Genomic DNA, 22,548 nt, shown 5'->3' with positions numbered 1-22,548 from the left:
ACCCCCAATTGTCTAGGCTACGCTCAAAAAAAAATTTAGTGTGTAATTTGCTTTTTTTTTTTATATTAAAGAGGTATTTTTTTTAGCATCAAACCACTCTGAAAAGGGGTTTAAACTCAAAACTCCTTTTGGCAACGCTCATAGATTTCTAAGTGTGTATTTTCTTTTTTTTATATTGAAGATGTCATTTTTAGCCTCACTCCACTAGAGGGGAATTTAAACTCAAAACACCTTTGAAAATACTTATAACATGTTGAGTGTATAGTTTGCTTTGTTTTTAATATTAAAGAGGTATTTTTTACCTTCAAAATCCGCTGAATGGGGGTTTAAATTCAAAACTTAGTCAAAACCCATTTAGCTACGCTCATAACATTTTAAGTGCGTAATTTGAGTTTTTTTTTTTATACCGGGTATTGAAGAGGTATTTCTTAGCTTCAAACCCTACAGAAGAGGGGGTGGGGGTTAACTCAAAACCCCTTTGGCTACGCTCATAGAATTTTGAGAGAATAATTTTCTTTTTTTATATTGAATTATATTATATTATCATAAATTTTGGAGGGAGTTTAAAAATCAAAATCTTCCTTACCTGTGCTCGTGAAATTTGGGGGATTGTCGTTTGCAGTTTTTTTTTGTTTTGTGTTATAGAAGAGGGGAATTTAAATGTGAAAACCCCTGGTAGGGGGGTTTTAAACTCAAACCCCCCTGGTAGGGGGTTTTAAACTCAAAACCTACTTTGCTGTGATGGGGCAAGTGATAGTTTAGTATTAAAAGCAAAAAGCAGTCACTAAATACCGACACCCCTGCGGGGGGGGATTTCATTTCGGGGGGGGGGGGTTGAACCCCAAGAACCCCCCCTGGCTACGCCCAAAAGCCTACGTACAAGAACAAACACAAACTACTGTATTTGAAATGTAAAATAAAATGTAATTATTTTGCTACTTTGTTAATCTACGTTATTCTTTCTTAAATAAAATGAAGCTATAGAACAATTCGAATCAAATTCACGTCTCTACACACACACACATACACACCACACCACCCACACACACAAAATATATATATTTGCGGGGGGAGAGAAAAAAATCCCCCCCCGAAAAAAATCCTGGCTACGCCCATGCTAGTACAGATACAAATTCTTCTACTAGATCTGAAGCAGACGGATTGTTAGTTGTTTTTATTTTTTTTTTCACTTACCCAGGGTTTTGGGTGCTTGTATTAACTGAAATTACGACGCGCAAGTCTACCTTAAAAAACAAACAAGGATTGCTTATTCGAGACGGCGTACTCAAACTGAAAACAGTGGAAAACGTTATACACTGCTAAAATGGAGGACATCGCTGAAGCATATGTTCAGATCTGGGGATTAATGCAAAATCTTAGAATAAAGAATAAGGCTTGTCTTCTCGAGTCCGAAGATTAAAGAGGAATGCAGTATTTCCCGTGGCAGCCCTAGACACATGAAAAAGATGCCCGGCGAAAAAAAAGTGAATATTCTGTATTAACAAATAGTCAAATTTATTCTTAAACGGTTGTCGCAGTTTCTCCAGAAATCTCCAAACTTCCAAAACAATTGTTGAGCACTTGAGTTTTGAAATAAATATCGGCTAGAAGAGTTCCGAATACCATCATCTGTATTCGAACATTTCTGACAATTTCTGTAAGTGCGGAAGAATTTTTTCAAAAAAAAAAGTTTATCAAAAATTTGCTTGCAATTTCGCAATCAAATTGACAAATTTACTTTGCAATAATTTGGCTATGCAATAAATTTCACTGCACTTTCATTGAACAAGAACTGGTGGGGGGAAAAACTGATTTCGATAAAATCATTGACTGCAAAATGGCGATTTAAATATTCATTCGTAGTTTCTTTCTTTTTTTTTTTTATTTTGGATACATTAACTACGCCTTGGACGTGACACATATGACCTATCCCTATGACCTATCCCTTACTCTTCCTTATTCTTCCAAATGGAAGGCATACCTTGTAGGTCTAATATTGTTTTAGCGACAAACCCTAACAATAATAATACTAATAACCCTCTGAACCTAAACAATGTTGATGTTAATGTCGGTTTGGACGACGTAGGGCATGAGATTCGCGAATGGGAAGAAACAACACTCCACGGCTAATTCCCGCTTTATTAGATGGGGACAACATTGACAAGGCTGCCCTGAAACAGAAGGCTTTGCTACAGCAATACATGACAGAGAAATTAGGACAAAAAATTACGAGAAGCATATTCTAGAGCTCAATATTATTGACAAATGCCGAATCAATTGAACACCTAATGGCAGGATGCTCAGCCCTATCAGAATCTGCCTACCTAGGTCGCCATGACCAAGTTGCAAAGTTAATACACCAACAGTTGGCTTTGACACACAATTTGATCTGTAAGGATACTCCTCCTTATTACTAATACTCACCATAAGAGGTTCTCGAGTCCTCTTCTGTACTGGGATAGACCTATTTTGACAGACAAAACTGTAGATTTTAATCGCCCTGATCTGCTGTTCATTGATAAAAAGAAAAAAAAAAGAAAGCTACCATTATTGACATCACCTTACCCCTGTCTCATAACTTAAGAAAAACGGAAATGGAAAAAACAACGAAAATATGGGAACCTAGGCCTGGAGATCAAGCGTTTACGGAAGTTATCCAAAATAACAATATACAACATTGTTATATCAACTGAGGGGATAATAGCAACTGACCTCATTCTTCTTCTTCTTCTAGCCAGCTTTATTGCTGCTGAGCTGTGAGCTCTTTTGCAGACTGTGCCAAGGAAAAAAAGTGTGCTGTTTTCTTCAGTTGTTCAGCACTGCCGTACAGGGTGTTGGTTATGCTGGGCTGTAGTGGAAGTAGGGTCTGCCTAAGGTGGATTAGGGAGGGGCAACTGACCTCATAGATACCTTCAATGCCCTTAACATTCCTTGGAACATCCCCGTTGCCTGCCTTTAACGAAACTCGACCAAAGAATCTGCAGCGCCAGAGAGTGAATACTCGTTCGTTTCTGACATAATAATGGTAATTGTAATGGCGATAATGATAATTATGATAATAATAATAATAAACATAGTCGGAAGGTAATTAAGTGATGGTCTTGAAAATGACAGAAAACGAAAAAACTCGATCCATAGACTCGGTCCTACTGTAAGCCCCCACAAGGATGATCACTTTCTTTATTAGTCTATACGTCTATACATTTCTCTTTAAATGGACGATTCCACTTACACTAAGGTACCAACTCTGAGGAGACGAAAACAACTCTGATTTATGTTCGGTATTTGTAATCAGTTGTAAAATAAAATTCGCCTTTCAGACCTTGTGGTCTATATGGCAGATGATGTAAAGGCCATCTGTTTCTGTGGCCCACGGTCAACGAGGGTGTCCTGTGGCCAGCACAACGACCAACCGCCTTTACTTTTCCCCAACTAATGACAGGTACTCGTTAGAGCTAGGTGGACTCAGAGGTGCACAAAGATCCCGCAATTAAAAATCCCAGTCTTCACCGGGATTCGAACCCGGGACTCCTGTAATCAGTTGTATTGCTGTTCTGTTTTAATCAAATGTTTCTTCTGACACCTCCTTCCCCCCCTCCCAACTTTTTTTTAATGCTTTGTTACACCTACGCATAACATACATTTCAATGTTAGGTTGTTTATAAGTAATCAATAATTCAAACTAATAGATGCAAGGCTATTTAAATCATTCACAGGCAATACTTTCATTCAAGTAGTGCCCCCAATTTTTGCCTCTTTAAAGTGAATTGTTTGCCAGCTGTGTTATCAGGTTGTATCAGCCTGTATTATCAATCTTTGTATTTCTGTTCAAATGCCATCATTAAATAACAGTTCACCACCTTAACCGTTGGGGCACCATACAAGATCTGTTGACCGTCTTTCTCAATTCCTCTCTGTCTTGTGCCTTGGATAGAATTTCTTTCAATGACAGGCCCGTCCATTCTTTATGTTGTCTTCCCATCGCTTTCTCAGTCTGCCTCTTCTTCTTCCGTTACTGTTCCTTGAAGGAATGTCTTTGCGAGATCTGAGGACCTTGTGATATGGTCATAGAGTTTAAGTTTTCGTTGTTGTTTTTTTGACAGTGTCATCGTGGGGTCCAATTGCTGTATTCATCCTGTTTCTAATCTCTTCATTTGTAATGCTGTCTTTGTAAGTGATGTCTTGGATTTTCTGTTTAATACTCATTTCATTGCTAGGATCCTCTTCTCGACATCTATAATCACCCTTTTATTGTAAACGGATCTTTAAAATACAGGTAAAATAATAACAAATAACAAGGTTACAAAAGACAGTTTGTGTGGAAACACAAACTCAAAATCGGCCCCCGAAGTAAAATGTTTTACATAATTCGGATAATCCTTCAAAGTTGAAGATAGTTTACTTCCTAGTCCAAACCTCCCGCAGGACGACGGGGGATGGGAGCAGGCAGGGTTTGAACCTTCGATCGTCGATAAATCCAAACAACAGTCCAGCGCGCAAACCGCACGACCAGTGGTCAATATTTTCAGAAAGAAAATCCGAATGAAATTATATCAAAGACAAATGAGAGATAAGAATGGAGAAAGAAGGTTAACAGATCTTGTGTAGTGCCCCAACCGTCCCGCAGATCAAAGGATACGTGAAAGTGAATGTAAAGTTAGATGTGAACCTGGCCTAACTAGTTTGTGGTCTATAGGGCAGATGATGTAAAGTTCATCTGTTTTTGTGGCCTACGGTTAACGAGGGTGTCATGTAGCCAGCACAACGACCAACCGCCTTTGCTTTTCCCCAACTAATGTCAGGTACCCATTAGAGCTGAGTAGACTCAGAAGTTGAAAATCCCAGTCTTCACCAGGATTCGAACCCGGGACCCTCGGTTCGAACTAAATAAGTTAATTTTGAAAAGGCTCAATCTCATATTCGAATCCTCAAAAAAAACAAAAAAAAAAAAAAAAAATTCCGCTATATAGAAAAATTGTTCACGAAAATGATGTTTATAAGATTACTATTTGTCTTAAATTAGGTCTAACATATAATGCATACTAATTAGCTTTTTCTTATAAAAAACTGCTTGCATAATTAATTTTAAAAATTAGAATTTTCGCTTTCAGGAAAAAAAAAAGTAGCCGTTGCATCAGAACTTTGAATGGTCTAAAATATTGTGAAGTCGGATTTTCAATATCTCTTCTAGTTTACGAGATCTAAACGGGACGGACGGACAGACGGACAGACATTTCGCACAAAACTAATGGCGTCTTTTCCCCTTTCGGGGGCCGCTAAAAAAGAAAATTGGAAAAAAGCTGACACCAAACATCAATACAATGTGATATGGGCTAGCCAGCATTTCAGTAGCTTCAGCGACATTAAAGAGTGTTCATAATAGTTCAAATGCTTGCCTTTGTTGTTGGTGACATATAGAATGGTATAATGTTTTGGACATTTTGATCCAATTTCAAACAAATATTATTTGTAAACAAAAAATAAAAATGTATATATAGGCCTACGACACTGAACTATATTCTTCAAATACAAAAAACAAAACATAATAAAGATAGTTGGAATAACACAAAGATAAAGGCACTTTCCTTATCTTATCTTATATAATACAGACGTTACTTCAAAATAGAAAACGAGTACGTCCTGGTCACTGGTTTTCCTGGCTAGCTCAGGCAACCCATTCCATGCTCTAATAGCACTAGGGAAGAAGGAGTATTTGTACAAATTTGTCCTAGCATATGGAACTGAGAATGCGCCTTTCTCTTTGTGTCTTTCTGGGTATTTTGTTAAATTTTGTTTTTGTATTTTAAGACTATGGTCAGTGTTTTATGTATAATTGCTACTTTACTTTTAAGTCTTCTATCCTGAAGGCTTTCTAAATTTACTGATTTTACTAAAGGTGTTACTCTAGTGAAATGTGAATATTCGTTTGTTATTAATTTCACTGCTATATTAATATTTTGTGTCTGTTCCAGTTTCTTAATGTTTTCTTGAGTTAAGGGGTCCAAACAGAGGATGCATATTCTATTATTGGCCTAACCAAGGTTCCTTGTTCCATATGCTAGGACAAATTTGTACAAATGCTTCTTCTTCCCTAGTGCTAATAGAGCATGGAATGGGTTGCCTGAGTCAGCCAGGAAAACAAATGACTTGGCAGAATTTAGGTCATTAATTAAAATGCATGACTAGATTGACCTTGCAACACACATAGAACATATATATATATATAATTATTTTTTTTTAAATAAACGTCTGCTGTATTTAAAAAGAAAAGAAGATTGAACGTGCATGTTCTGGAATCTAAGCTTAAGTCACTTTTTTTTTTAGTTCTATGCTAATATCGCAAAAGTGTATATGTTTCCGCTTGTGATTAAGACTAAGACTATTACTGCTTTGTTGATCCTTATGGAAATTTGTTGTGATTACAAGGACTCTTTTCTCATATAAAGACTACACAACAGAAACATATGCATAAATAGAACAGACACAACATGAGTTTATTCAGCGACTACACATTCATCTTGGTTCTTTTCATGTTTCCTGATCAACGAGTGGCGTTTATAAAGTCTGACCGAATAAGGAACGAACGAGTTTTTGTACCGCTCTGTTCTTGTCTTGATTGGCAGAAGTCGCCCACTACGCGACGACTTGACGTAGTTACGATGGAGAAGGTGGCTGTTGTCTTCCAAGATTTTTCCAATTTTTCTTAGACATTTTTGTTCCAAAAGTTCATTTAAATATAGTAGTTTTGTGCGTGTGATTATTGATGCTTTTTAAAAAAAATAATGTTGTCTAAGCGGCGCAACAGTTTAGATAAATCGTTGCCTTGCCAACAAGTTATTCCGTATGTTAGCAGATTTTGCATATTGTCGCACAGTAAAAATGATCTAGGATCTTCTTATTTAGTTTTAAGTTATTGAAAAATAGCCGCTGAACTTATCTTCTTTGTCAGAGTTTCAAGGTGGTTTTCCCTAGCAAGGTTGTTATCGATGATGACGTCTATTGACAGTGTCACTCACTGGTTGTTGCCAACATGTGCAACTCGTATATAATATCCCCCGCATCAACCTAGTGACTCCTCTGCTTGTTACAGTCTTTGATCTTTGATCTTTGACCCTTGAACTCTAGCATTTTAATCGTAAACGAAAAAAAATGTAGCTTATGTAGGGACTGCAATAAAATTGTAAGCTTTATATTGTAAAGAGGATTAACTTTATCGAATTAATGAAGAATATTTATAGATGTAGAATTTGTAGATCTAGATCTTTTTATATTTATCTGTTAGATCTAGATCTTGTAATCTAGATCTATATAGATCAAGATCAAAGTGCAGACGGCGTGTGAATAGACAATTAAAAGTCCCCAAGTAAAACAAACTTGTTTTTACATTTTTTTTTAAATATTAAAATCATTTAGAAAAAAAGAATCTAGATATAGTCTATGTAGATCTAGTGCGATGTAAAGTTTTACCTAGATCTAGATCTAGAGATCTTTTGCGATGCAGGATCTATGATTGATCTATCTCAGTGGTTCCCAAACTTTTTTGTCTCGTAGACCCCTTGCCAAGTTTTCTGGCTTTCGGTAGACCCCCTACTTAACTTGTATTGAATTTTTGCAAATACCGTACATCAAAACATTTTTAAAACAAATTTCTAACTGTAGTGAGTTAAAGAGTGAAAAACTAATTTACAGCTACACATAGGGTTATAGAGATCTATTTTTTTAATTAATAAAATTCTAATTTAAACTAATTAAAATAACAATTTATATTTATTACTGGAGTCACCAAACACATTGGAAATGTTTAGTTTTTTTTTTTTTTTGTTCACATCCATTATCAGTTGCTACGGATATAATGTTTCATGTAGCAATTTGTTGTTCTATGAAGTAGTCTTCAAACATTAAATAGTAATCAATCAATCAATTAATTAGCCATATTAATTAATTAGCCATTAGCCATTGTAATAGTTTTCGCAAGTTTCTCATGTATTTTTTTATCTTTCACGTCTTGCAACAAATATTGGGTGCGCAGAACTGTTTTCACTAACAGGAGAAGGGGTGAAAGTGAGTACCTAGTGAGTACCTAAACCAGTCAGCTTTTGGCAGGAAGGGCTCATTAGACTTGGCTTGCAGCCTACCTAGCAGAAGGAAAAGTAAATTCAAACTGTGCTGTCTTGCAGCTATACCCAAACATGGGAAAGGTTTCGTGGGTCAACCCTGTTAAAAATAAGGAGCCGGCGACCCTTTAGGCAGTTTGCATCACACAGCGCTACACCCTGTCAGAGCCTGCGACGCCGCTGATCCCAAACTGTATATATGTCGTTTGGAAAGAATTACAAAAAAAAAGCTTTTAATTTTATAACTTATGCCACAGATGTGACATTGAACTGTATTGTTGATTAAAGAAATTCGTTTAAAAATATCAGATGTAGATTTGTGTAAAACAGTTATTTAAAACTACAGCGGCGGGTAAAATCAATGTTTTACCTATAGTGTTTTCCGTATTTTGCTATATGTAAAGAGATTTTGTAAGACGCTCACAAAGTATTATCTTCTCTATAATGTCGAAGAGAGATTGTGTGGGTCTATTCTGATCTTTGACTGTTCAAACGTTTTTCAAATCTGTATCTATTTTGTCAGGATGCAGGCAATGCCTCAAATGATCCTCCAGTATAATTGATGTCATATCGGTATAAAGAGGCACTTAGGCAACCGCTAGTATGACAAGGAAGGAATAAATACCAATTTTAAATAATCAACGCTGTACAGTCCACATACTTTTTGTTAAACATTGATTGCATGTAGACAAAATGAAGCTATTTAAATAAGTATTTAAATTAGATATAACAATTTTTCGCTTGAATAGCAGGATAAATATTTAAAGGATTAACTCGGGTACAAATCATATATTAGTGTATGAAAAAATTACAGTAATTTGATGTTAAAATTAGAGTCAAGAATTACATTAATTTGATGTTAAAATTAGAGTCAAGACCTGCTTAAATGAAATCTATTATCGCAGACCCCCGTGGACATCTCATAGACCCCCAATTTATGTTTTCCCTTTCGTAGACCCCTTGGAAGTCTTCGTAGACCCCTGGGGGTCTATATGGACCACTTTGGGAATCACTGATCTATCTAGATCTATAGTCTAGACATCAAAATTTAATCAATCGTGCTAATGAAAAACTTTGCCACTTTGACTTTGTGACACTTAATTTGTCAACTTTGTGTCTTTGGGTACTTTGACTCTCGACTCATTCAACTTGATTCAAGTCAAATAAAGTAGTCTTTGTCAATGTCATGAGTCATGTGTGACTCAACTGTGAGCTTCAGCATGTCGATCTCATTGAATTGATTCTTGAATTGAAGCCTATAATCAGAATCTATCTAGATCTAAAATCTAGATTATACTAGATATAGAATCTAAACATTAAAAATAAAACATAGAGTAGAGTTATAAGAGTTGATAGAGTATAAATTATTACAAAATTACATAGTCTAGACTCTTAACTCTAAACTAATCTAGATCTAGATGAGTAGATCTAGATTCGAGTGTCTAGACTAATCTTAGATGAGTCTATTTAAGACATTTGATTTAGTCTAATAATCTGCGGACTCATAATACTCATAGTCATATCCACTTTCACCAATTAAGGCAATTTCTTTTGTTTGTTTCTTTATGTTTGCAGTAATATTAATTATGTTGGTGTTGTGCAGTAATCATTTTTGTACACTGACTTTATATAAGCCTATATTTTAGGTGGTTCAATTTTGCAGAAGTTATCTCAGTTTAACATAGGTCAATAGGTATGGATATTGTTATAAACCTGGTGGTGGCACAAACGGGGGTAGTGGTGTGTGTGTAGTCAGCCGACGCAAATCGCCCCAGGCCAGCGCTAGACGAGCGGTCAACCGTGACGAGTTACGACGATCGGCCGAGACGAGTGTCAACAAGAGAGTTCGGGAAGGATCGCCGACGTGAACAGAGCTCAGGGGCGTCACGAGAGTTGTAGTCATCTGACCACCTAGAAACGTCGAGCGGCGTTCTGTCCGGTTCGAGAAGGCCAGTAGGGACCCTATATAAGAGCGGAGGTGACGAAGTCAAGACGGTTCAGAAAGCGGGTTCACGACAGGAGTTCAGAACACGGTCGACTACAGCACAGTTCAACGGTGTGGTCCTGTACGGAGCATTACGACGGTTCAGTGCGGAGTACTATCAAGTACAGTTGAGACGGCTGGCGTCTTGATCTTGGTCTGTGATCGAGTCCGACACAACGAGCCTAGTGTGTGAAGTCAGTCCTGAACTGTTGAACCCAGTGCAAGCCCGGAACAAGACGGAGAGACCAGTGCAAGACTTGATACGGTCGGAACGGTGTTATCGGAGAGATATTTGTTATCGCAGAGCTATTTGTACTGTTCTACGTGCTGCCAATTGTACAGTATTGGCTGTTATTTATGGACATTAAACCTTTACGTTATTTTGGAGCCCTGACTTGTCAAGTTCTTTAAGTTGGTGGTGTATGGTGCAGTTTGCAGAGAGCCTGGATAGTGAGATTCGTAACAACTGGTGTCAGAAGTGGGATCGGATCGGAATCGGATTGGATCGGATCTACTATGGCTTGTCTGAAACTGCTGTACGAACTTGAATTTAGAGAACTGAAGGAAGAACTCCGTGGACGAAGGCTGAAGGTATATGGTAACAAGGAAACTTTACAAGCACGCCTCCGAGAAGACATGTTGGAAGAAAGAGAAGATCCGGACACATATCTTTTTGAAGTCGAACCTAACTTGTTGGAACAGCTCACCAGTAGCATGCAGCAACAGATCACCAGTACCCGTATCATGCTAGACGAGATGAGTGCGACATTGAAGAAGAACACCGAGGAGTTCTGTAGAGAGATTAAAAAGATGGGCACCTCAGTGAAGGAAGTGACGAGCCCCGTGGTGAAAACGATGGACGTGGTGGAAGAAACCATGTACGACCAAGGAGACTTGAAAGATGAAGGAGGTTCACAATCGTTGGACATTGAACAATTACCCACCCAATGCTGCGAATCAATAAGCAGTAACAATGGCAATGCTGATGACGGTGGTGCTGCCTGTGAATCCGAAAACAAGGAGTACAGACTTGTGGAGCCGAAAGAGACAGATCAAGAGAACGCTGAGTTTGCCTACAAGCCTGTTGCTGAGGGACGTTTACATGATGAAAGCTACCGACGAGGCTTGGACTCTACAGACGTTCGTCCAGATGCTAAGATCAGCGAGAGAAGCCCTGGTGGTGATCGTGAGAACCCATTGATACCTGATGAAGTCGTTGAGAGACAATTGCAAGTCGGAAGATACCAGCCAGATCGGCACCCAACAGACGTTGGTCAGGCTGCCAAGACTGGAGAGGAACGTCCTGATGGTGGTGAAAAGAATCCAAGGAAGCTTGACGTTGAAGTTGATGGACATCCGCACGATGAAAGTCATCGACCAGGTCTGAAACCAACAGGCGATTGGCCCGACACTGAGACGAGAGAGAGAGGTCCTGATGGTGGTGAAGAAAGCCAAATGGAGCCTGAAGCCGAAGACGAGGGACCTTTGCACGAGGAGTGTTACCAACCTGCCCCACAAGCATGCCCCCCAGACAATGCTGAAGATGATGACCTGTTCCACAATTCCCTGTCCTGTGGGTTTGAAGCCCATCCCAGTCCTTCTTCGCAAAGCCCTATGAAGCCACCTCTTTTGCCAACGATCTTGGTATCCCCAGCCCTTATATCCTATACCTCTCCATGTGCCAAACGGCTGCCTTCAATACCGAACGACAAGAGAGCGACGCGACCACGACATCACTGCAGCCACATGAAGACCAACTGGCGGAGAAGAAGAAGGCTACTTTTGTTGAATGCAAGATGGATGACGATGCAACCTCGATATCACTGCAACCACATGAAGACCAACTGGCGGAGAAGAAGAAGAAGGCGACTTTTGCTGAGTGCAATATGGATGACCATGCGATCACGAGGTCGATACAACCAGATGAAGGCTAACTGGAGGAGAAGAAAACGTCTTCTGAATTCCACGTGGATGGCAATGAAAGCACGACGGCGGGGCAACCAGGTCGAGGCAAACTGGCGAAGAAGAAGGAAGCGACCATTGCTGACTGTAACATGGATGACTCCGTCAAGCTCAAGAGGCAAGCCAACTGCCACCGATCGACCCCCACCTAAAGCGATGAAACTTCACAGCCAATGCCATGATGTTGATTCTGTCCGGGACGGACAGATCTAAGGAGGGGGCAGTGTTATAAACCTGGTGGTGGCACAAACGGGGGTAGTGGTGTGTGTGTAGTCAGCCGACGCAAATCGCCCCAGGCCAGCGCTAGACGAGCGGTCAACCGTGACGAGTTACGACGATCGGCCGAGACGAGTGTCAACAAGAGAGTTCGGGAAGGATCGCCGACGTGAACAGAGCTCAGGGGCGTCACGAGAGTTGTAGTCATCTGACCACCTAGAAACGTCGAGCGGCGTTCTGTCCGGTTCGAGAAGGCCAGTAGGGACCCTATATAAGAGCGGAGGTGACGAAGTCAAGACGGTTCAGAAAGCGGGTTCACGACAGGAGTTCAGAACACGGTCGACTACAGCACAGTTCAACGGTGTGGTCCTGTACGGAGCATTACGACGGTTCAGTGCGGAGTACTATCAAGTACAGTTGAGACGGCTGGCGTCTTGATCTTGGTCTGTGATCGAGTCCGACACAACGAGCCTAGTGTGTGAAGTCAGTCCTGAACTGTTGAACCCAGTGCAAGCCCGGAACAAGACGGAGAGACCAGTGCAAGACTTGATACGGTCGGAACGGTGTTATCGGAGAGATATTTGTTATCGCAGAGCTATTTGTACTGTTCTACGTGCTGCCAATTGTACAGTATTGGCTGTTATTTATGGACATTAAACCTTTACGTTATTTTGGAGCCCTGACTTGTCAAGTTCTTTAAGTTGGTGGTGTATGGTGCAGTTTGCAGAGAGCCTGGATAGTGAGATTCGTAACAATATTTTCATTTTTCAACATCCCTCGGAAGACATAACGTGGGTTAGGGCTAAAGTGCTATTTTAAAACCTCATGAAGTGCCAGGTTGATGAGAATGGCATCATAGGCTTTCTGTTGAATTTAAGTATTTAAATAAACAAACAAAATACAAAAAAAAAACCTTTAAAAAAAAACTAAGCTTATATATTAAGTTAATCAATTAGTTTGGATCAGTCATGTATTAAAATTTGTAATAGATCTAGGCTTACAATAATAAATCTGTATGATAAAAAAAACTTTTTTACCAATTGTTTTTGTTTAGCTCAATTTTAGTGTTCTCAATACACTATGATCCCATCACTTGTCTTGACCAGTTGGAAAGGGGGAGAAATAAAGTATATCTTAGTGATTGCTTTTTAAATGTATTTTTTTTTTAATAAAAAGGAACAACCTGAATTCAAACTTATGGGCTAAAGCCTTCTCAGGCTTCTCAGATATGTGTTAAGTACTCTCCTAGCGAAGAATTAATGAACATGGAAGATTGTATAGTTATTTATTGTTTCTCTTTCATGTTTGTGTTTACTAAGCCTCAGAGACAGGTTAACATAATGTGGACCAATTCAGCGTATACCACCACTTAAGTCAAGTACTGTTTCTTTCCCTTGTTTGAGATACCATACACAATAATTTATTACCAACAGTTAAAAAACTAATTGGTTTATTTTTTTTGTTTTTTATTGATTCTTGTGTTGTCAGGTAAAAGAAATAATTTTGCAAAATTTCAGCATGATCCGATATTGGGTGTTTGAAGATATTTTAGATATTTTAATTTTCATTTTGAGTATAACATATATTAGATCTAGATATTTCTATATTAATTTTTTTTTACTTCTTTATCAATTTAGACAGCTCATTTTGCATATTTGGCTAAGTAAACTTGAAGATACTATAAGTGTGATTTAGTAAAAAAAAAATACCTGATTTCTTTTTTTTAAATCAGTTATTCCAAAACAGAGTTTTTTTCTAGATCTATTGATTATTGAGCTCTACTATTTATTGAAATGCTTCCAGTTATCAAGAAAGTTTGCAATGTCAATAATACTGAGCTTTTTCCTACTGCATTGGTTGAAGTAAAGGCTAACAGAATCTTCATAAGGCATGGGGCTTAGCATTTCAAAATATTGTCCTCCACCCATTATGATAAGCTGTTTGGGAAACACCCTGTTTTTTCTTCCAAGATACACCTGAGCCAAGAGGAAGAACAAAAATTGACTTGGTGTCTAATTGATTTAGCTAGATCTAGGTTTGGATTTGGGAAAACAACTAAGGAATTAGCTTGTGACATATCACAGGCTATCATCGTTGCCAAAAAAGCTTCTTCAGAATTAAATTTCCCGACCCGAAACAGACAATGGGATGCATGGTGGCAGAGTGGTAAAATGCTTGGCTTCTGAACCAGGGGTCCAGGGTTTGAATCCTGGTGATAACAGGGATTTTTAATTTTGAGATCTTTAGGGCGCATCTGAATCCACCCAGCTCTAAAAGGTACCTGACATTAGTTGGTGGAACAGTAAAGGCTGTTAGTCATTGTGCTGGCATATGGCACCCTCGTTAACTATGGGCCACAGAAACATCTGCCCAATTGATAGCAAGGTCTCAAAGGGCAATTTTACTTTTTTTTTTTTAAATTGACAATGGCTAAATGATTTCTATAAGAAGCACCTGGAGGAGCTAGAATCGTGATGTTGGTAGAAAAAGGAACTGCCATTATTTCTTCTACTGGTACTGATGTTGAAACGTGATTTTTAAGTTTACAACAATGTGTAACTGAAATAGATGCTAGCATTTTGCAATCACTTTGGTCTTAATAAACAGTAGGTTTGATTTAACCAGATTTGATTTGGGTACCTTAGGATTCAGTTAGAATACACACCAATTTAAATCTGATTAAATGGATTTGGCTGTTTATTAAACTTAATAAATAAAATTGATAGTCTTTAAAGCTTTTGAAAAAAAATTAAATTCAGTTAAACAATTCTAAACTTTTTTATTTTAGAATCAGTACATCATGGAAAGAATATCTGGAAGCTACAGTCAAGCTGAACTTAAAAGTGAATGACAGCCCTAGGTTTGTCACATACACAAATCCTGGATTGAATTATTTTTATAATTATGACAGAGATGGTAAGATGCTTAGTGTGGTGATTTCTATTTTTCTTTAGTGCCAATATTTTTATAGTTATGATGAGTTTCAATACATTGCTTATCTTTCCTTTTTATATATTTAATGGCACAAATAGAATCACTTGCCGGTGAAATATAAAACTACTGAAATACACAGAAGAAACTTCTAGTCTTCTTTTTTCTCTCTTTTAACAAAATTCTTCAAAACATTTTTCATAAAACAGCATTACTTGTAATATATTCGTATGCACTCGATGACTTAATAAATTCACTATGTAATAGCACTTAAATTTATTTCATTAATAACTTGAAATATAAAGTAATCAAAACTTATAACTTATGAACTTACAACAACTTATAGACTTTAGTAGATACAACTCAAGGACCTTAACTAACTCACTTTTCCCCAATTTATACTTTTTAAAATCATCTTTTCTAGAATCAGAAAATTTTCTCCCAAATACTTCTTGTGTCTATCACTTTCCAGAAAATGACGTATGCAACGATTTTCCTGACCCGTTTCTCTGATTGGTTAATTATAATTATCAGTGCAACTTCTGTGAACTTGTTTTTATCTAACCCTCCTTTCTAGATAGAGGTATATTTAGAGTTTTAGAGCTAGCGTATGTCAAGCATCTGATTATATACATGATTTACTGTTAAAACTTATAATTTTTTAGAAATCTATAAACAGAATTAGTATTTAATACAAATTATTGTTTTCTATTACATGTATTCTAAAAGCTACCAGGGTCTGTAACTTAAATTTAAGGCTTTAATCTGAAAGTGACTATTGTTACAAATTTTAAAGTTTTTTTTTTAAGTGTTGAAAGTGAATTCATTTTAATACATTCCTGGAGATAGGAGAAAGAGCATTAAAGAAAATCTTTGGAATGGTAATTTGTCTTTTGTGCCTTAATTTAAAATGTTCTGGAAATAAAAAAAAACCCAAAAGTTGGTAGCCCAACTTGTCATTTTAGTTTCATTACATTTTTTGTTGAAATTTAGATCTAAATCTTTATGGAAATATCTGAATATTCCAAAAATCTTGATAAGTCATTAACTTTTCATCTTATTCATCATGGGTTACATTTTTTTAAAAAATCCTTTATCTTTGCATTTGTCAACTAAGCCCTAGCTTTCTCAATCTTTAGATGCAATGTTATAAATTTATTAAATCCTTTTAAACACAGTATCCTCTACTATTAATATAAACCATAAATAAAGGTAAAAGTCACTGCATGACACCGATGACTCATGTGATTGAGATCAGCCTGTTTCTGGAATGTGCATGTGTAAATGAGCCAGCATGTGAGTCTTTGAGATATGGTCAAGTGCCCTTTTAGAATGGAAACATTCTGAAAGCTTTTGGGGACCTTATATAAGCCAGAAATCAAATATACAAGTTAAGTCAATGCAGCTGATTAGAGATGAGTATGGCTTGGTACAGTTGAGAGTTGGTAGAGTTGAGTATGACTTGGAACAGTTGAGTACAGTTGAAAACATCATGAAATGGTTGTGCAGAGTTGAGTACATCTTGGTAGGGTCAAGTGCAGTGAAGTACAACAAAGTACAGATATTGTAGTCTTCTACGCCACTTGTGTATATAGTAATGAAATAAATTAGATTTACAAAGCTATATGAAATGGACATTTGAGTCAAGTTCTTTCCATTGATTTTATTTGTGTCTACAAAAATATTAACCAAAAGAAGAGAAATACATTTATTAATGTTTTTAATATATAATTGTATTCAAATTGTGACAAAAATAATTGAAACTTTTTTTTAAAATAACTAGTAAACAAAAGTTTATGCATCATTAATATGTTTCTGCATTAAAAACAGTTTCTAAACCTCAGTAAATCCATTAAATTTTTATTTTAATAATAATTAGGCTTGTCTTCAAGTCTGAAGATTAATGAGGAATGCTGTATTTCTCTTGGCTCCGCTACCCGAGCTGTGACCTACATATTTTATAACATCAAGGGCAAGCATAACCATTGTTCGCCAGTAGTCTATTAAGATTTTAAGTGCATAGTTTTGCTGCGATGATTGTGGGGAGATATCTAAACATTGTTACACAACGTTTACAAGATTATTTAATTTTATGATTAAAACAAGTACATTCAACAAAATAAAGTATTGAAGCTACCTATTTGTGTTTAAGCATGTCTGCGTTCCTAGCGTTAGTTAATGTTAAACATGTTAAAATATTATTTAGATTGCACTGCTAGAATAAGAAATGTTTTTACTGATCAATGGCAGAATAGAGCTGTCTCCTTTTAGTTTTTCTAAAATTTTTGTTCTACAAATTTTGGTCATTCATTCATTCTAGCCCAAACCTCCTGCTGGATGGCAGGGGGTGGGGCTGGTTATAAGAGTCCTAATAGCATGCTACATTGCCAGGAAGCCATCCTAGTTTTGTGCTAAGGCTGTCTAGGTCTTAAATTCTCATTTAAAATTCACCCTGACTCATATCAGAGTAAGTTGTTATTAAAATTAGACAAACCTTTCAAATACTCTCTCCTTTTTGGACAAACCCTGCTCAACCTTCCTCCTACCCTTAATTTTATGTTTATTAATGCATGGTTACATTAGCTTTACAAGACAACAATAACCAATTTTTATGTCTTCATTTAATGCTGACCATAGGCTCGCCAGACCTGGTCCGGCTGTTGCTCCATGCATTCAATGCGGAAATATTTGCTGGCAGATATCATAGTCTACTAGAAGATGGAGAGATGTGTAGCTACATCTACAAGGACAAGCTGTTGCATGACAGGAATAACTTTGTGGCATCCACAGAGTTCATCTTCTCTCGTGCTCTGTATAACAACACGGTGGCTAAGTGGCCCCTCCACGTCAAAGCCAGCTTTGGAGGGATGGGCTCAACATCACTGCAGACCAGGCTTCAAATGTTCACACAGCATTCACTGGAGCCTGTCATCAGCTTGATCGTCAAGATCGTGACAGTGGACAAAGTGACCAAACGACCTTTGACACTTCCTGACTGGTACAAAAAGAAGTTACAAGGGAAAGAAGATATAATGCCAGATTTTAAGTTTACAGGATTCAAAAGGCCTTTGAAGACCTACGTACGAAGGGTTCAGGTTTGTGAACATTTTTCTAATTCGGTGAAATCCTGATATTTCTATAATTCTAAATAGCATAAATTGAAATTCCCGTCCGTTCAAAATTGATTCATTGCTGGTCTTTCTACTATGTTCTTATTGAAATAAAAATGGTCTAATTTGAAGTAATTTGTGCCAGTTTCAGATAATTGAATGATTGTAATAAGATATTGAAAATTACTTTGTGCACTTTTTTCATTCATTCACGACAAGCCAGTGGGTTGGTAATATTTTGTGATATCTTTCAACTGGCTTCTTTTGATTGATTTCTAGCACTGCATTGTGTGTGTTCATTGTGTATATGGTATGTTACTTTATGAATAGGCCCTAAAGGCCGCTGCATCAGTGTGAAAGAGAAAGGCTGTGGTTTTGTGCCTCTTGATGTGAATGGTGAGACCTATTTGAGTCTGGAATGTTCGGCTGCACTCTGGGCAGGTTATTTCAGCTATAGCTTGTGTCAGTTGCCTTAATTTGTTTCTCTGGTGCTTTTCTTCTGCACTGTTTTCTTGTCTGCTGCAATTTTTGTGTTAGTTTTAACAGCGCAGCACTATAATGTTCTGTTGTGTGTTTCTGTCTCCCAGGTGGCAGGGTTAATGTTGAAGGGTTTCAGAGATGCTTTGAGGATGTCTCTGAACTGTTTTCTTTGTCTGCCTTGTGCTCATGTTCCCTCCCTTAGTTTCCATAAAGAGGTTAAGGAATGCAGGAGTCTTTCATTATGCCAATGTGGCCTACCTATCTTATCTTATATAATATAGACGTTACTTCAAAAAAGAAGATGATTATGTCCTACGCGTCATGCATTCAGTCATGCATATTAACCAATGACTTAAATTCTGCCAAGTCACTGGTTTTCCTGGCTAGCTCAGGCAACCCATTCCATAGCACTAAGGAAGAAAGAGTATTTGTACAAATTTGTCCTAGCATATGGGATGAGGAATGTGCCTTTATTTTTGTGTCTTTCTGAGTATTTTATCAAATTTTGTTTTTGTTTTTTACCTATTGCAATTGAGACTGCATCAGGATCTCATAGGTGCTTTGTGGGCCTGCACTTTGGAAGACTTGGGTGTCAGGTCTTGGTATTTAACATTCAGTATTTTTCAGAGGCAAATCATGTAGAAGTGGTTCAGTTTTTTTTTCCACATTTCTTAAGCATAGAGCAATGTTTGGAGGATGACAGAGCATCAAAGAACCTTCAGAGCCATTTGCAGTATCAAATGGGGTATAACAGGGTTGTGTCCTAGCAGCCTTGCTATACCGTCTCATGTTCTCTGCTATGCTTATAGATGTATTCAGAGATAGTGATATTGACAGAATAAATATAACATGTAGATTGGATGGGTGCTCCAAGTGAAATCAAAAACTAAATCACCAACAATCATTTGCTGACAACTTTGCCCTAAATCCTGCTCCAAAATAGATCTGCGTAGCATTGTAGGTAAAAAAAAAAAATACTGAAGTCTTTTATGTGCCAGATCTAGGAAAAGCTTACACTTGGTTCCAAGCATAAAAATAAATGGACAGGAAATAAATTGCAGTGGACAGGTTTACCTACCTTGGCAGTACACTCTCCTGCAATTGAAACATTGATAATGAAATCAACAAGGGATACACCAAGGCGAGTGCATCCTATGGTAGACTAACCCATAGTCTAGAAAGTGTAAAACACAGGAGGTATTACCACAAGTACCAAGCTAGGGGTCTATCGGGCTGTTGTAATAGTTTCTTAGTTCTAAATAGAATTGCATCATTAATTTCATAAAATTCAAATCATTTGATGAGAAAATACAAATCTCTTACTATTAAAATAAAAATGGAGTTTTAAAATGATTTGATTCTCCCTGGCTGCCTGGTCGTGTGGTTTGCGTGCTGGACTGTCATTCTGACTTATTGATGGTCCTGGGTTAAAACCTTGCCTGCTTCTATCCCCCGTTGTCTATGCGGAGGTTTGGACTAGGAAGTAAATTATCTTCAACTCTGAAGGAACATCTGATAACATTTTACATTTTTAAATGCCTTGAGTGAAAACTGGTCTAGATTAAGTGACTTTCTTGACCTGTCCAATGTGGCCTCTGCAAGTCAAAGTTTGGCCTTAATTGTGTTAAGAACTGATGAAGCAATAGCATGTTCTCCAGCTTTTTCAGGTCTGGATAGTCTCTACATCAGGGAAGCTTGGCCAAGTACTTTTATTAGCTCCTAGACTCTGCTGACTTTTGTCATTTGACCAAACTTTAAAATACTTTTACTTCTCATGATGGTAGTGGATGGAGAGAAATCCATTAAAAAATATTTTTTTTCACTATGTAATGCCGTTAATGTATGTTGTGTTCTTGCCTTACAGATTGTTTGGTCAAATACAGACAGCAACAATCACACCAACTTCTCTAGCTATGTCCAGTTTGGGCTAGACACTCTACGCCTGGCCTTGTTGCAGAAGGGCTGTCCTCATGTCAGAAAACTGAGTCTCCAAACCAAACCCACAATGTGATAGACACTGAATGTATTAAAACCAAGAGTCTCCCAGCAACACCCAGCAACTGCAGCATTCAGTCCATCGTCAGTGCATTGCCATGGCTGACTAAAGGCCTTCTGACCAGTGGCGTAAAAAATCTGAAGACTTGTTACATGAGGGAAAGCGTGGAGGGGGACATACTGGACGTCCATGTCTGGCAGGAGCCAGGGGAGGAATTCAAAGTCAGAAGTTCCATTGAGGCACTGGACGGCAAAGTGATATGTCAGTATATCATTGAATACTTTACCCCTTCTGCATGTTTATGAAAAAACATTTCCAAAATGTTGCACAAGCAAGAAATGTAAATAGACTTTCCCACTGTGATGAATGACTGTTGCACATTAGATGCTGCATTATATTGTGGAAGGAAAAGACATTATAATTTTCTTATAAGTTATTATATTAATTACTATTATGACTACTAGTTCATAAAGCATACATCATCTGCCCCACGGATCACCACAGTTAAAAACAATAAAAAAGAAAAGATATTTAAGGACCTATGATTATCATGTTTGCACTTTGCTTTTAGTGACATTTTATCTGTGATTATCAACAATGGTTTTGTAGTTTACAAATAACTGAATTTGACAAAATACATTTCAATATAGGCATTATTGATACCATTGCAAATGAATCGACCCGTGGCGTAGCATAAGCCGCTATTTAGTGACAGGTAAACATTTCCTGAAAGACAGAGTTGTCCAAATGGGGTGGGTCATTGGGCGACATAGAGAATTATATATACAGAGAAGATTTCTTATCTCCCCTCCCCCTCTTTTTTTTTTTTTTTCTGAACCGCGCTCTCTATCGCCTAGAAAGTTATGTGGGGTAAATCTAGTCCGACTTGCAGAAATAAGAGTTATCTTTCCATGGCTTTTTCGTCGAGGGTTGGAGAGTTGGTGTGTGTGCCTCTTGTCCCATATAGTTGGGCGACGTAGAAAATTATATATATACAGGTATACACATACTGTGAGACATGTTAAATGTATATTGACATTTAGCATTTCTTCTCAATTTGTTAATAGCTTGGGTTAAACATTATTTAGGTTAGCATTAGCAATATTGATCACAGGGGTACATGTGTGTGTTTAATGTTGGCCTTATTAAACAGACTGACTGGTTTTGCTAATAGTTGTGTTGATAGCAAGGTTTCTTATTGCATCTGGTTGTTTATATTTGAATGTTTAATGTGTTAGGGGCATCTAGACCTAGGATCCATAAAAAGGCATTTAGTTTATTTATAAAGTGAGCTGGTGTTAGCAGCTTAACGAGTTAAAGAGTTTCTTAAGCTTATATTAATGTGTATCAATTAGTTTGGATCAGTTAATTCTAATAGATCTAATATTTTTTTTACTAATTCACCAGAAACTCTTCAGCCTACACAACCAAAATATCTGCCCCTCTTTCCTCCTGGCTATATCAGAAAAACACACATATACACTCCATAACATTATGTTGTAGTTCCTTCTCTTTGCATGCATAGGCCTATAATATGCACAAGCGATGAAAAAATTAAAGGGACCCTCCACCTTCATGTCTCCATGAGAAGGTCGCCATAAGTGATACTCGAAAATCTGAATAATTTCGTTTTGTTTGAAAAAAATGTTTTACATGTTTCGGATGTTCCTTCAGAGTCAAAGATAATTACTTCCTAGTCCAAACCTCCCGCAGGACGACGGGGGATGGGAGCGGGCAGGGTTTTAACCCTCGACC

General features: G+C 37.5%; 1 pseudogene; it reads left to right on the top strand.

Moving 5' to 3' along the window:
- Nucleotides 1-7,195: 7,195 nt before the first annotated feature.
- LOC106066289 (uncharacterized) lies at nucleotides 7,196-21,345 on the top strand (annotated as a pseudogene).
- Nucleotides 21,346-22,548: the final 1,203 nt, after the last annotated feature.

This window comes from Biomphalaria glabrata, chromosome 11, assembly GCF_947242115.1.
Source record: "Biomphalaria glabrata chromosome 11, xgBioGlab47.1, whole genome shotgun sequence".
Classification (NCBI taxonomy): domain Eukaryota; kingdom Metazoa; phylum Mollusca; class Gastropoda; family Planorbidae; genus Biomphalaria; species Biomphalaria glabrata.
The sequence above is the reverse complement of the archived record's forward strand: the minus strand, read 5'-3'. Positions and strand labels throughout refer to the sequence as shown.